We start from the raw sequence: 14,518 nt of genomic DNA on the forward strand, positions 1-14,518 counted from the left end.
ATATATATACTAAAATGTTAACAATTATATATAAATTTATATATTAACTATATATTATATATAAATATATAGACAACATATATTGATGTAAGTGTTCATATATACTAAAATATACAAAATTCAATGCTTCTTTGTGAAAACATTTTTCTCTAATCTAATAAAAGCAAACACTTATGTGTCCAGGACTACAATAGGTACATAAAGTACTTTAACCTTCAAAAATGCCCTATGAAAAAGTATTATGCCCATATTACAGATGAGGAAACCAACCCTCAAGGAGTTTAAGAAATGTCCTTCAAGTTGCAAAACCAATAGTTGCTGCATAGCAGAAATTCAACCCCGAATCTAAGTCAAAAACCCATGTAGAACCGGAAAATTGATTCTTCAGATGGAAATCGAATAAACAAATCACAAGATGGGGGCACCTGGATGGCTCAGTCAGGTAAGCATCCTTAGTAGATGAATACTCTGATGTAAATGAGATATGAAGTAACATACATGAATTGCATTCATTTATGATTTTTTGGATTTCTTTTGTACTTCAGTTTTAAAACAATGTTCTATGACTATTTAAAAAAAAAAAAAAGCATCCACCAGACTAGATTCATCCTTCCATTATAAATACATTAACTTTAGTTTCCATTACTCACTCCCCTCAATTTACTATCTTACTGCTCTTATCATTTTTTCCATTAGGTTATGAAACATCTGATTTCATATATGTATTTCCAATTAGAAAAGTAATATAAATATAAATATTTATAAATAAATAAAAGTAATATAAATATAATATAAAGGTAATATAAATATATATAAATATAATATAAATATAAGTATATTTGTAAAGTATAAAATAAATTTAAAAAGTGATATAAATATAAATATATAAAGTAATATAAATATAATAAAAATATACATTTTGAAGATAGTTCAGAAATTAGAAAATAACTGTTTATCCACTATTGAAATGTGATGGATTCCATACAGACTTTTTTCAATGCATATCTAAAGATACTTATTCCTTTCTGTTTGGTTTTGTGTGTTTTATTGGTCACATAACAGTCCATTACATGAAAGTAAGAGTTTATTTAACCATGTTTCCATTGCTGAAGTATTCAGATTGTTTCTCTTTTACTGATTCAATATATTTGATTTTGAAAAACAGTTTTTTCACAATTTGTGATCTTTTTTTTAGGTTGCAATCTAGAAGTAGAATTAATTAGATCAGAACTCAATAAAAATTGTCAAATTGTCGAAGAAAATTGTACCAGATTACACTGTCACTAACGATGTCACAAGATGGGGGCACCTGGATGGCTCAGTCAGGTAAGCATCCAACTCTTGATTTCAGCTCAGGTCATGGTATCAGGGTCTTGGGATCAAGCCCAATATCCAGCTCCACACTCAGCAGGGACTCTGCTTGAGACTTTCCCTCTGACCTTCCCCCTGCTCACACTTTCTATCTCTCTCTAAAATAAATCAATACTGTCTTTTAGGGAAAAAACAAAACAATGTCACAATACAGCCCTACTCCCTACATTCTCCTTGCTTGACCATTTCCTCAGTCTTGGCTAATCAGGTCAGAAAAAAAAGTGTGTGTGTGTGCGTGTGTGTGTGTATGTTGACATTTCCTTTGTTTCATAACTCTAAAATTAAAGATATTAATAACCACACTTACATATTATTCAGTATTCATATTTATAAAGCATTAATATTTATATATTCACATGTGTTTATTCATGTTCATATTTATGTTTATTCATATTTCATGCAATTCAACTATTATGGTTCAGTACTCCTTTTTCTAGTGAACATTATATGTATCAAGATACCAATGACTTGGGCCACCCGGGGGTCTCAGTTGGTTAAGCATCAGCCTTCAGCTCAGGTCATGATCTCAGGGTCCTGAGATCGAGCCCCACATCGGTCTCCCTGCTCAGCGGGCAACCTGCTTCTCCCTCGGCCTGTCTCCCACCCCCCTGCTTGTGTGCTCTCTCTCTGAAATAAATAAATAAAATCTTTAAAAAAATTTTAAAAAGATACCAATGACTTTTTTACCCCATGTGTTGCAAATATTTTCCAGCACTTTACTTTTCCTATTTTTTCTTTAAGAATGATTTCTTTGAGGGGCGCCTGGGTGGCTCAGTCATTAAGTGTTTGCCTTCAGCTCGGGTCATGATCCCAAGGTCCTGGGATCGAGCCCCACATCGGGCTCCCTGCTGGGTGGGAAGCCTGCTTCTCCCTCTCCCACTCCCCCTGCTTGTGTTCCCTCTCTCGCTGTGTCTCTCTCTGTCAAATAAATAAATAAAATCTTTAAAAAAATAATGATTTCTTTGAAATGGCACAAATGACCCTCAGTGTTGTCTGTCTTACAGAATGTGGTCAAGCTGTGTTTTTTATATCACAGTGTCTATTTATAAGAATCCTCAGAGACTTGGGTGCCTGGGTGGCTCAGCTGGTTAAGCGACTGCCTTCGGCTTAGGTCATGATCCTGGAGTCCCTGGATCGAGTCCCGCATCGAGTCCCACATCGGGCTCCCTGCTCGGCAGGGAGTCTGCTTCTCCCTCTGACCCTCCTGACCCTCCCCCCTCTCATGTGCTCTCTCTCTCAGTCTCTCTCTCTCAAATAAATAAATAAAATCTTTAAAAGAAAAACAAAAGAATCCTCAGAGACTTGCCTAACTGGTTTTAGAAGCAAAACCTGTTGTGTTACTCCTGGAAAACTGTTCTTTTTCATCTTATAAACCTGTCTATAAGTGTCCAGTTTTCCCTTCTCCCTGTCTTTGTAAGTGCACATACAACCATTGTGGGATGAAACAGCAGGGACTTGATTTGATCAAATCAAATGAAAGAATGGAAGGAAGGGAGAAAAGACTTAAATAAAGTTATGAGAAATCACAGTAAACAGATAATCAAAGGAACCCAAATATACAAGCATTTTGTGTATTTTCCTCAGTGGAATTTCAACATTAACTTATGACAGATTTATTACCAAATAATAATTATGAACTTCAATTTTCAAAGCTCTGAAGTATAAACAGTAAGTACTGAAGAGGATATTCTTTTTAAATGTCATGTCCACAGACTTCTAAGCTGTTCCTTTTACCACCATGTTTTTACAAATATCCATTTCAGCACAGTTAAGGCTTTGTAGAATGACATTTGGACCCTTTGTTTTAATTTGAAGTTAGACACAATGTAAACGTCTTTGTAGGCTTTGTCCCAAATTGCCTTTTGTCAAACAGGGCAAGTCTGTTGTTCATAATGTCCATAAACATGTAAGCTAGACCTACCCTTGCACTGTGTCTTCTGAGATTCCTGTTTCCTTTTTTCCTTCTGTTAATAAACAGATTCAAGTCTCAAACAAGAAACAAAGAATGATTTCTTTGACTTACAAAAGTTTTAAAACTTAGAAGGCTAAGCTAATTATGTCTGATTTTTATATTTTGATCCCAACAAGTAATTCTTTAATACATTTAAATTCCATTTTCCCCAAATATTTAACCAGTTTTCCCAGAACATTTATTGTATAATATTTCCTTCCTTTCCAATTTATGATACATGAATTTTTCCACTGGAGATGATTTTGCTCAAGGTCTTATAAATGATTTAACAATTTTAATTATTTAATCAAGAGCTCAGGATAATGAAAGGTTGTTTCTTGGACATTCTGGCTACCACTTACAGGGCATAAATATTTTGACAAATATGACTTGAACATCCAAACTTTTATCCTTTATTTGAGCTTTAGGAAACTGGTCTACATATGTTATAGCTTAGAGGCATATTAATAATTGGTTACATATCTAGTCGATATCCAGGTGACATCCTGCTGTCTCTGTTCCACAATCATTTCCTGATTCTCATTGACTAGCATGGACACTTGACATTGGACAGGTGTCCATTCTCCTGACATCATCTTTTTCTGAAAACATTCCTTCCCTTCAATTACCTTCTGTATTTCTGCATTTTTTAAAGATTTATTTATTTATTTAAGAGAGAGAGAAGGGCCTGTGTACACGAGCAGGGGGAGGGACAAAGGAAGAGAGAGCGAGAGAGAATCCTCAAGCAGACTCCTTACTGAGCATATAGCCCAATGGGGGACTCAATCTCAGGACCCTGAGATCACGACCTGAGCCAAACCAAGAGTCGGATGCTTAATTGATTGAGCCACCCAGGCACCCCTGTATTTCTGCATTTTTATCCTATGACTCTAAATTCTCTCTCTACAGATATTATTGCACCAAGTTAGCTCTGCTACAGGACTGAGCACAAACTATTGTAATTAAATATATTGTAACATCAGTTCCTCAAGGGTGGGGGACGAGTCCTATTTTTTTAAATGAATTTCCTGAATGGTTAGTACCCAACTGCACAATGTATAAGAACTTAATCAATACTGGGTGACTAACTGACAAGTTACTGTTCTGTGGTTACAAAATTCTGTAAATGTACAGAGTAATTTATAATTACTAGACTCTCTTGTTTGTGAATACATGACACCCAACAGACTTGAAGATCATGAGTTAATTAGTGCACACAAGTATTGGGTGTCCCTCTTCTAGTCTGAGAATTCTATTCATGCTGCACAATGTTTAATTATATTGGAGATTTCCAAGTTCCCATTTTGATTATCTTTTTTTAAAAGATTTTATTTATTTATTTGAGAAACAGAGTGGGGAGTGGGGAGGAGCAGAGGGAGAGGGACAAGCAGACTCTGCACTGAGCGTGGAGCCCCATGTGGGGCTCGATCCCACGACTCTGAGATCATGACCTGAGCCAAAATCAAGAGTTGGTCACTCAACCGACTGAGCCACCCAGGCACCCCCCATTTTGATTATCTTGATAGAAACTTTCAATCCTGCATTCTCTTGTATAGCTGTATGTTAGTATATCCTTCTTTTTGCTCTGATCAGCAGCAAATGGAGGCTAAAGTCCCTATGAAAAAGGATCCTAGGAACTTTGTGTCCATTATTCCAAAAGCAACTACCTCCTAAAACCATTTGGACATAGTGGCACAAGTTGGGAGAGGTAGAAGAGTAATTACCTTTGTTAACATTATGAGATTTTTCCAGACATTCGACAAAAAAAATATGTTTAACAATAAAAAAATACAAAGAATGACAATACAAACACATTGCCCATCACAATAAGTGGAAATCGTGAATACAATTGAAGGCTTATTATAAACTTCCCAGATAATATTCCCTCCCCCCAGAAATAGCCAACACCCAAAATTATCTGTTTGTCATTCCCTTGTTTTTCTTTATAGTTAGACTCCACATCTAAATAACTTTAGAAACATAAGTAGTAAAGGTACAAACTGTATGCTTCTGGACTTGCATTTATTTATTTTTATTTTTAAATTTTTTTGTTAAGATAAACAATGCTGTTATGAACATCTTATCCATGCTTCCTAGCACTTGTCTTGGAGTAGAGTTATTATGTTACAGGGTACGCACAATTTAAACTTACTAGAAAATGCTAAGATATTTTCCTAAGTGTTTTCACTATTCTGTATTCCTACAAGTGGAAAGTGCTCGTTTTCCTAGATCACTGTCAATGCTTGGATTTTCAGACTTTTAAAAAATATTTTCCAATCTAATTCTCAGTGTAGCTTTAATTTGGATTTCCCTGGTAATTAATGTAGCTGAACATCTGCATTATGACATGTTTATTGGCCACTTACATTTCCTTACATCATGAGGCAGGGTAGGGCTTGGGAGGTGCCCCCAACCAGGATGGCTCAGATTCCTGAGAGACACAGAAATGTCATGTCGCTCTGTGAGTTACCACATTCAGGTTAAGCTGGGGGATCAAATGGTTCACAATAATTTACCAATCCTTCATAAGAGCCATTAACTAAACCAGAGATAGACAGCTTCTCACTTGTAAAGAATGACAGCGTATGGTTTGTAGAAATAAAATGTGCAGGTTTGCAGTCTATGGGATTCCCTAAGGAAGGAATTTCACTAACAAGGAACATGTTCCTTCTGGAGGCTTGGTGGGTGTGATAGAGACTCATTTCCTTGCCTCTTTCAGCTCCTGGAGGCCACCTGCGTTCCTTGGCTCATGGCCCTTCTTCACCTCTTGCTTCTGTCATCTCATCTCTTACTAACTCTGACCCCCTACCTCCCTCCTACAAGGAACCTTGTAATTATTTAGGCTCACTGATCCAAGATAATCTTCCCATCTCAAGACCCTTCAGTAAATCACACCTGCAAAGTCTCTTTTGCCATGTGAGGTCACATTCACAGGCTCCAGGGATTAGGATGTGGACCTATTTGGAAAGGGTTTTCATTCAGCCTCCCGCCAGGGGCACTAAAACTTCACTACCTGATAAGGGAAAAGAAACTTGCTAATGTTATTGGAATTGAAGAGAATGTGTTTCTACACTTGATTTAGTCAAAAGCAAGCCTGATAATCAACAACAAAAACTAAATGAGATCGCCAACTTCCATATCTGCTGCCTGCTCGTCTGCGTGTTTCCACAGCATGCTGGACTTTCTTCTACCACAGCCTTGATCACACAGTATTAAAATAGTCCATCCTATCACCTTCCCTTGGAATTCCCAGCACTTAGCACAATGCTGGGCACTAGGGAAATATCTCATGAGTGTTTGTGGACTAGGATGAATAATACTAGAAATATTTCCTATTAAAAGATAACGCTTAGCCTAATGTCTTGAAGATATGAGCATTCAATTAATGTGTGTTGATTCATCTGGCAAACCAAAAAGACAGAGCCTCCCTTAGACAGAAAAGTCCTAATTTTTTTAAGTAGACATTGTTGACCTAAATATAGAGGTAAACTAAGACCAGCTCAAAAGGATGAATTTATTTGGGAATAGCAGAGGCCTTGCAACTTGAGACATGCAAACTGTAGCAAGCTACAGGTGAGTCTGTTGACGGTTTAGGGTGGGCTGTATTTATAGGCAGGGGGTGTAAAGAGGGGAGAGCTCAGTTGGAGTCTGTTAAAATCAAAAACAAATGAGACCAGCTTTGAAAATTCTCTGAGCCATCAAAACCAGTCCAGTCATACAAACAGAGCTCAAGTCAGTTTATTTTGCTAAACCAACCCTACCTGGGTCATTTCTTGTTCATGCCTCTAGAAACCATAAGCAAAACTTTCTAAGGTTGATATGAGACAACCAATTTCCAATTGTTTAAGAAAATTCCAATATTGGGGCACCTGGGTGGCTCAGTTGGTTAAGCCTTCCTACTCTTGATTTCGGCTCAGGTCACAATCTCAGGTTTGTGAGATCGAGCCCCGCAGTGGGCTCCAAGCTGTGCACGGAGCCTGCTTAAGATTCTCTCTCCCTCCCTCTCCCTCCCTCTCCCTCTGCCCCTCCCCCCATAAAAGAGAAGAAAATTCCAATATTACCAGTTTTCTGTAAATCAGGCATTTACAGAAAACCAGTCTCTCAGTCCTTAAGTTTTGTTTTTCTGAGAGCATATGTATGAGTTTTCCACTCTTACCCTCCAGTTCCATTTTAGATTGAAATCATAACCCTAACAATTGTTAATACCCACATGCTTGCTCACTGGTCCCTCAATGCTTGTAACATGTTGCCCTATTTTTAAATTCATTATAGGTGATCTATATACCATCCCCAGAATATCTAAGAAGGTATCTATGTCTTTTGCAAAATAGGAGGAGGTTTCGAAAGTATTTAAGTAGGATCAGGAACCGACTATAAATTAATAATGAAGTGCATCAGTATGAATTGTACTGAACAGCCATTTGTCAAAGATTCCACATTTGGCTCTTTAGCTAATTAACCAAACCAGAGAAACCCAAACAAACTGACATTAAATGGAACTAGGAAACAAGAATTTGACCTTCATTAGTTCCTAAGGCTTAAATACTCACGAATATGGCTCATATTGAGCCTGAATTATAGTTAGTAAGCATTTTCGCAAAGAACTTAGTGCCATCATTTCAAAACACAAAGCAAATATTTTTTAAATGACTTTACATTTCTTAAAAATGAAATGTACAAAGCTCCAGTATGATGGAGCTGCTGCCTCCTTTCCAAATTCATCTTCTTTCTTTCTCTCTCTCTTTTTCAAAGATTTTACTTATTTATTTGACAGAGAAAGAGAGATAACAAGAGCAAGAACACAAGCAGAGGGCGTGGGAGAAGGAGAAGCAGGCTTCCAGCCCAGCAGGGAGCCCAATGCAGGACTCGATCCCAGGACGCTGGGATCATGACCTGAGCCGAAGGCAGACGCTTAACGACTTAGCCATCCAGGGCCCCTAAATTCATCTTCTTTCACTTAATTGCTCCAGCCACACGAGCCTTGTAGCAGGCACTGAATACACCAAGCTTTTTCCTGTGTGTTTTTTCTGTCTACAAAACTCTTACTCAGGGCTCCAAGTGCTTCACTCCTAACAACAGCCAAACAAGATACAATGATGATCACCATTTTACAGAGGAGATCAATAACACACTCAAGATCACAAAGCTTGTACTGGCAAAGGCCGGATTTGTACCCGGGCAAATTAGAGCTAGGGCAAACTAGCTCTAATTCTGTATTTCCCATCCACTAAGGTGCCTCCATCTAGAATTGTGGTATTTATTTGCATTTTCTGCCTACTTCACTAGCATGTGATATCGCTGAGTCAAGGACTTTGTCTGTCTGGATTACTATTGTGTACCTTAGAACAGGGCCTGGCACACAGAAGCTCTGCTCCAAAAGTGTTTGTTTAGTAGATGAATGAATGGATGAGTGAGTGAACATACCCTCAGAATTTACAATACGAATGGGAAAGAGCCATGCCGGCAGCACGTGGAAAGGAGCACCAAATCAAGAAGTCTTTTGTGAGGTCTCTGCACAGAATGGAGAGCTAAAGGCTGAGCCATGGTTTTTACCAAGGAGAGTTGATCATCTGCCTCACCTCTCTCTAGTGTTCTCAGTGTCTTGGGCCTTGTTTAGTAGGAGAAACAAGTAGGGTGTGAGTGGGAAGAGGAGAATTCTACCCTAACAGGACCCTTCCTTATTCCTCACTCTACCTTGGAGCTTTTCCCTGGGTCTGTTTCAGGATGACATTAGGGAGGTCTGGCTCAAACTTGGGGAGAAGCTTCTCTGAAGCATAAAATGAGAAGGGGGGCACATGAAGAAAAAAGGAGCCTGGTATCCCAGAGCCTGGGGGGCCGCCAGAGATGGGCCCTCCCTTGTCAGCTTTGGAGCTAAAAAGGTTATTGGATTGAATGGAATTTTTCTTCTAAAGTGTAACAGTCCTATCAGGTTTCTTGATATGGGTTTCTTGTCACTGCTAAAGAAAAGTTTTTTAAAAGCCAATATACCAAATCAATATTAGGGAAGTTGTTCTCATTTTGGTTGTCAATAGACTTTCTGCAGGGATGCCTGGGTGGCTCAATCATTAAGCGTCTGCTTTCAGCTCAGGTCATGACCCCAAGGTCCTGTGATCAAGTCTCACATCCGGCTCCTTGCTCAGCAGGGAGCCTGCTTCTCCCTCTTCTGCTCCCCCTGCTTGTGCTCTCTCTCTTTGACAAATAAATAAATAAAATCTTTAAAAAAAAATAGACTTTCTGCAAATAGAAACACTGGGCTGATGTTGGCATAATTGTATGGCATGATGTTCTGTTGGGTTGAACATAAAGGCAGGGCACCCAGGAGTTATTGAGTAGAAGAGGGAAGAGAGGAGGCCTTCCAGGCAGAGAGAGCACATGTGTTGTGAAGGAGAGGCAGGAGAAGACATGTGAGTGACATCTGGGGAGTTGCTAAAGGCCAGTGGGACTGAGCAGCAGAGTACATGGGAAGGAAAATGGGAAAGAGGTGAGGATGGAGATGCATGTAGGTTTGAGACCACACTGGGCCTTGTAGGCTATGGGAAGGAAAAAAAAAAAAACTAATACAGATTTTTTCCATTTGAGTTGAGAAAAATTCACATGCATTCTTTTATTTTAAAAAGATTCTCTGGAAGCCATGAATAGGGGAGAGTGTGCGTGAGTAGAGAGCTGGAAAGCCAGTTAGGAGCTGTAACAGTAATACAGGTGACAGGTGAAATAAAATCTCACCAGTAGAGTTAAAAAAGATGGAATTGATTCAAGAAACAGTTCATAGGTTGAATGGAAGAATTATTGACCAATTGGTGTCAGGGTTAAAGGAGAGGAGAAAATGAAGGGTGACTTCCAATTTTCTGGCTTGTGACCTCATAGAGGTGGCACTGTTCACTAGGGAGCAGAAGGAGTAAATCTAGTGGAGAATATAATTCTGAAACCACTACCTCCTGCCCAGGTTTTTATCTGGAGTCTATACATCTGGCTTCTACTAGATGCTTTTTTAATTTTTTTTTTGCATGTCCTAAAAACATCTCAACATGTATTGGGTGGATCCGGCTGGGACTGGGGCTCAGGGACTTGGATTAACCTTTTTTTTTTTTTTTTTTTTTGACAAAGAGAGAGAACGCGACAGAGGGAACACAAGCAGGGGTAGTGGGAGAGGGAGAAGCAGGCTTCCCTCGGAGCAGGGAGCCCAGGACCCTGGAATCACGACCTGAGCCGAAGGCAGGTGCTTAACCGACTGAGCCACCCAGGCGCCCCTTGGATTAACCTTAATATGCATGTTTATGTGCTCTTCTCCAAGAACACTTACTGGGAGGAGGAAGAAGAGTGCAAAAGACAAATTGTTTGACCTAACCTGAATTGCAGCTTTCTAGAATGATGGAAGAGAGGGAGGGGATCCAGTTATGCCTACAAGTGAGGGTGCTGGTCTCGAATAGAGAGGCAAGGAAGTGACAATGCTTGAAGGAGGGTGATTTATTGGGGAAAACAGGAGCATTAGTGGTCCCAAGGAAGTCCAAAAACAGCTGTAATGGAAGTCAGGAAATGGGATATCTAGAAAAGGAGGTGTTTGTGGTCGGAGTACACAATTGGAGATTAAACTTTCAGTGGGGGAACTGTTCCTGTAGATGACAGAGTCTAGGGTGAGGCTATCAGCTATTGGAAGCTGAATGGTCACTAACTACATAAAGCAGTGGTCACTGGTATTAAAGCAGTAAGAGACTTATGATGAGGCAGGAATTGAGTAGATAAAAGGACTGAGCAGGTGTCAAATGAGTGTGCCCAGGAGCTGAATGACAACTGTAACAGGGAGGGGGAAAAGGTGGAAGAGTTTCAAATAATGTGCATTTCATTGTGCACAGATAAGTGATGGCTTGCCAGCCATGATAAGAAACTAGAGTGTTCACCTTCCCCTCTCTGCTACCCCCAATCTGCCCAAAACATGCTATCAATGATACCAAGTAATGAGAAATGGTCACCAAAGATGACAAAAGAAAACATTATCCTATGAAAAAAGACAAAAAGATACTGGAATCATTGTTTAAAGACACTAAAATGGCAGGTGAATGTGTTTACTTCGCAACAGGGATTCCATAGGGCACAGTGGGAAAGATTAGGAAGAAAGAATTGAAGGGTGAACTAGGAGACAGGAAGCAGCAAGATGGGGTTGGGAATCACCTCAAGGACAGGTGATGAGGATTTGCTTCCACGTGGGTCACAGGCCAGGTCGAATTCAGATCTCAGTGTTCCAGGAGCACCTTGGTTAAAGCAGTTTCAGTGCAATACAAGCCAAGTGCTGATGTCTCATGGTTTCCAATGGTAAGATGTTGACAGAGTGAGTCAAGGTCTAATTCATGACAATCAGGAAACATTTCTTAACTCTGTATGATGAACTTGGCACTAAGCACTGGGGATTAAACATTTGTGTAGCTCGGCTTTAGAACTATAAGCACAATTAGCTTACAGTCCCAACATGCTCAAGAAACACAACTTCCGACCTCCCCCTTTGGTTTTATTCCCGATCTTTAGAGATTAATTTGCCCAGGGGTGGAAACTCTGAAAAACAAACAAACGAACAAAAAAACCTCAGAATCTCTCAGCCTGCCTGTTTTGCTTATTCTCCCTGCCCTGTTGGAGGTTTGGTTCTTATAAACATGCTGTAGAAAAGGGTCCAGAGGGGCACCTGGGTGGCTCAGTTGGTTGAACGTCTGCCTTCAGCTCAGGTCATGATCCCAGAGTCCTGGGAACAAGCCCGGCGTTGGGCTTTCTGCTGAGCCGAGAGCCTGCTCCTCCCTCTGCCTCTCACCTTGCTCGTGCTCTTGTCTCTCTCTCTCTCTTTCAAATAAATAAATAAAATCTTAAAAAAAAAGAAAAAAAGAAAAGGGTCCAGAAAAAAAGATGTGTGTTGCGGGGGTGGGTGTTGTAAAACGTCCACTGATAAAGCATTGTAGTGAACTGCTTTCCTCACATGATCTTATTTCCATTCTTGGAGAACAAGATTCCTTCCACCCCCAATTCCATAATTTCTACTAAGTGGTTTACATGGGGATGGCAAGCACAAACCTGCTCTGCTACTCCCAGAGGAAAATCTAGAAAAAGCAGTAGTCTTTCAGAGTATATACTGCATGTGGCACTTTTTGTAATAAAATGGTAATAAACCAATTATTTCTTATAAGCTTTCTGTTTAGGCTGCAAAAACCATGTTCAGTTTGAGACTATGATTTAAGGACTCAGCTAAGTCCTAAAGAACCATCTAAAAATTGTTCTCTGAAATCGTGTATTCTATCTTTTACCCTGGTATGCCTCCATAGTTAATAATGTGGAAATGTAACATTGAATCTGTATGGTCAGAAATTGGTCTTTCAAATGGTGGAAATATAAAAGCTGTTTAATCATATATCTAAATGATTACCATTTAATTATACAACAAGACATTTATATATTAGAAATTTCCTTTCCTATGAAATTTTGCTTGTCTTAATGTAAGTGAAATAAAAACTGTTGCAAAATATATTGACTTACCAATAGAAAGCTAGATATTTCATGACAGGTGGATAGATCAAGTATAAGTTAAAAAGAAGACTTAGAGGTATTATTTCCATTATTCACTGTTTGGATTTGAAGTTGTTCAACATCTGTAAGTAGGTTTTGTATTTTGTTTGCATTCCATTGTTTCCATTGGTTCTATAGCAACCAATTTCACAATCTCAGCTCTAGAAATATTTGTCATTTTGTTCAATATCTTTTATAGTTACAGATTTCAGGAAATACTGGACTTAATTAACACTAAGTTAACTATGATACATCTACCCAGGCATGGATTCAATTTAATAATTATGATTTCATATGTGTGCTATACCTTTTAGGATAGAATATTTGAAGCATTTATATTCTGTAAAACAGTATTAACCATGCTACCATTTCACCAAAAAAATATAAATACTTTTTTTTGAGACTTCCTAGCAAGAAAATTACCATGAAATCCAGTATAAAATTTCTTCCATCAACATATTGTATTGGGGTTCCTGGGTGGCTTAGTCAGTTAAGCATCCAGTTCTTGATTTTGGCTAAGGTCATGATCTCAGGGTGGTGAGATCAAGCCCCATGTTGAGCTCCATGCTGGACATGGAGCCTGCTTAAGATTCTCTTTGTCTCCCTCTGCCCCTACCCCCCTAAAAAAATTCCCCCCCAAAATAGACCATATGTTGTGGCAAAATTCTAAATCCCCTTGTATAATTATTCAGAAACTATTGGCAACTGCCCAAACCACTTTAAGTTCTAGATTTTTTTCTCAACTCCAAAATATTGCTGGGTAATGGTGTCAATTATCTCCTATTGGGGGAAAAAAAAAAAAAAGGCAAACTTCCAGCTAACCTATCAATCTCCTACTTAAAACTATGCCTCTAGCCTATTGTCAATTTATTTTCTCAACTATTTTCTTTACCTGAAACATAAAACTTAAGGGACCAAAGAAATCATCTAGCCCCATTCCCTCTTTGAACATATTTGCAGAGTTGTTACAAAATAAAGGTCTGCTGACAACCCAATTCATCATTCACAATTTCTGTCCTTTGGTTTTGTTTTAAAAGTTCACTAAGTCAGAAGTCCTCATTTCTTGGAGAAGTTATAAACAAGGAACCAAGCTGGAAAAGAAAAATGATCAGAATGAATTGAGAAGCAGCTCCTCCAAAATGAAGTAGAAAGATGGAGCAGGAGGATCCTCTTCCTAATTGGAACTAGGCTGCCTTGGCAAGTTGGACTATGTATATTATAAATAAATTCCACTAAGCAAGTTATATTAGTGTTTATCTCTTTGTCTGTCCAGAAAATCCAAGTTCTTCTTTGAATTTAAAATCCTGCTCAAGACCCACATTTTCCACTAAACCTTGCCTGGTGAGCTAATAAAGAATCTATTATCGTGACCTTATTCCCTGATTATTTCACTTTCTAGTTCATATTTATAATAATTGAACAAATGAAGAGTTCTCTTTTAACTTGACAATTTGGCATTTTACATTCATCTTGCTTAACGGTTTGTTCCATAACACTTTTCACCAGAGGTGACTTAGTTAAAAAACTTTGGTTCATTACTAAAGGATAATCAGTCACCTGAACAACAAGACCTATCAAGAATAAATCAGGAGGTTTAGACAATCACAAGAGTTTGAAAGACAACTAAGAGCTAGGGCGAGATCAAATGAGAAGATT

General features: G+C 38.7%; 1 long non-coding RNA gene across 1 annotated transcript; it reads left to right on the forward strand.

The window, feature by feature from the left end:
* The first annotated feature begins 262 nt into the window (after nt 1–262).
* On the forward strand, nt 263–14,223 carry LOC116643782. The gene is made up of 3 exons (XR_004301618.1): nt 263–442; nt 1,196–1,326; nt 13,900–14,223. It is a non-coding gene; the product is annotated as an uncharacterized LOC116643782 (long non-coding RNA).
* Nucleotides 14,224–14,518: the final 295 nt, after the last annotated feature.

This window comes from Phoca vitulina, unplaced genomic scaffold (assembly GCF_004348235.1).
Source record: "Phoca vitulina isolate PV1807 unplaced genomic scaffold, GSC_HSeal_1.0 scaffold27, whole genome shotgun sequence".
NCBI lineage: Eukaryota > Metazoa > Chordata > Mammalia > Carnivora > Phocidae > Phoca > Phoca vitulina.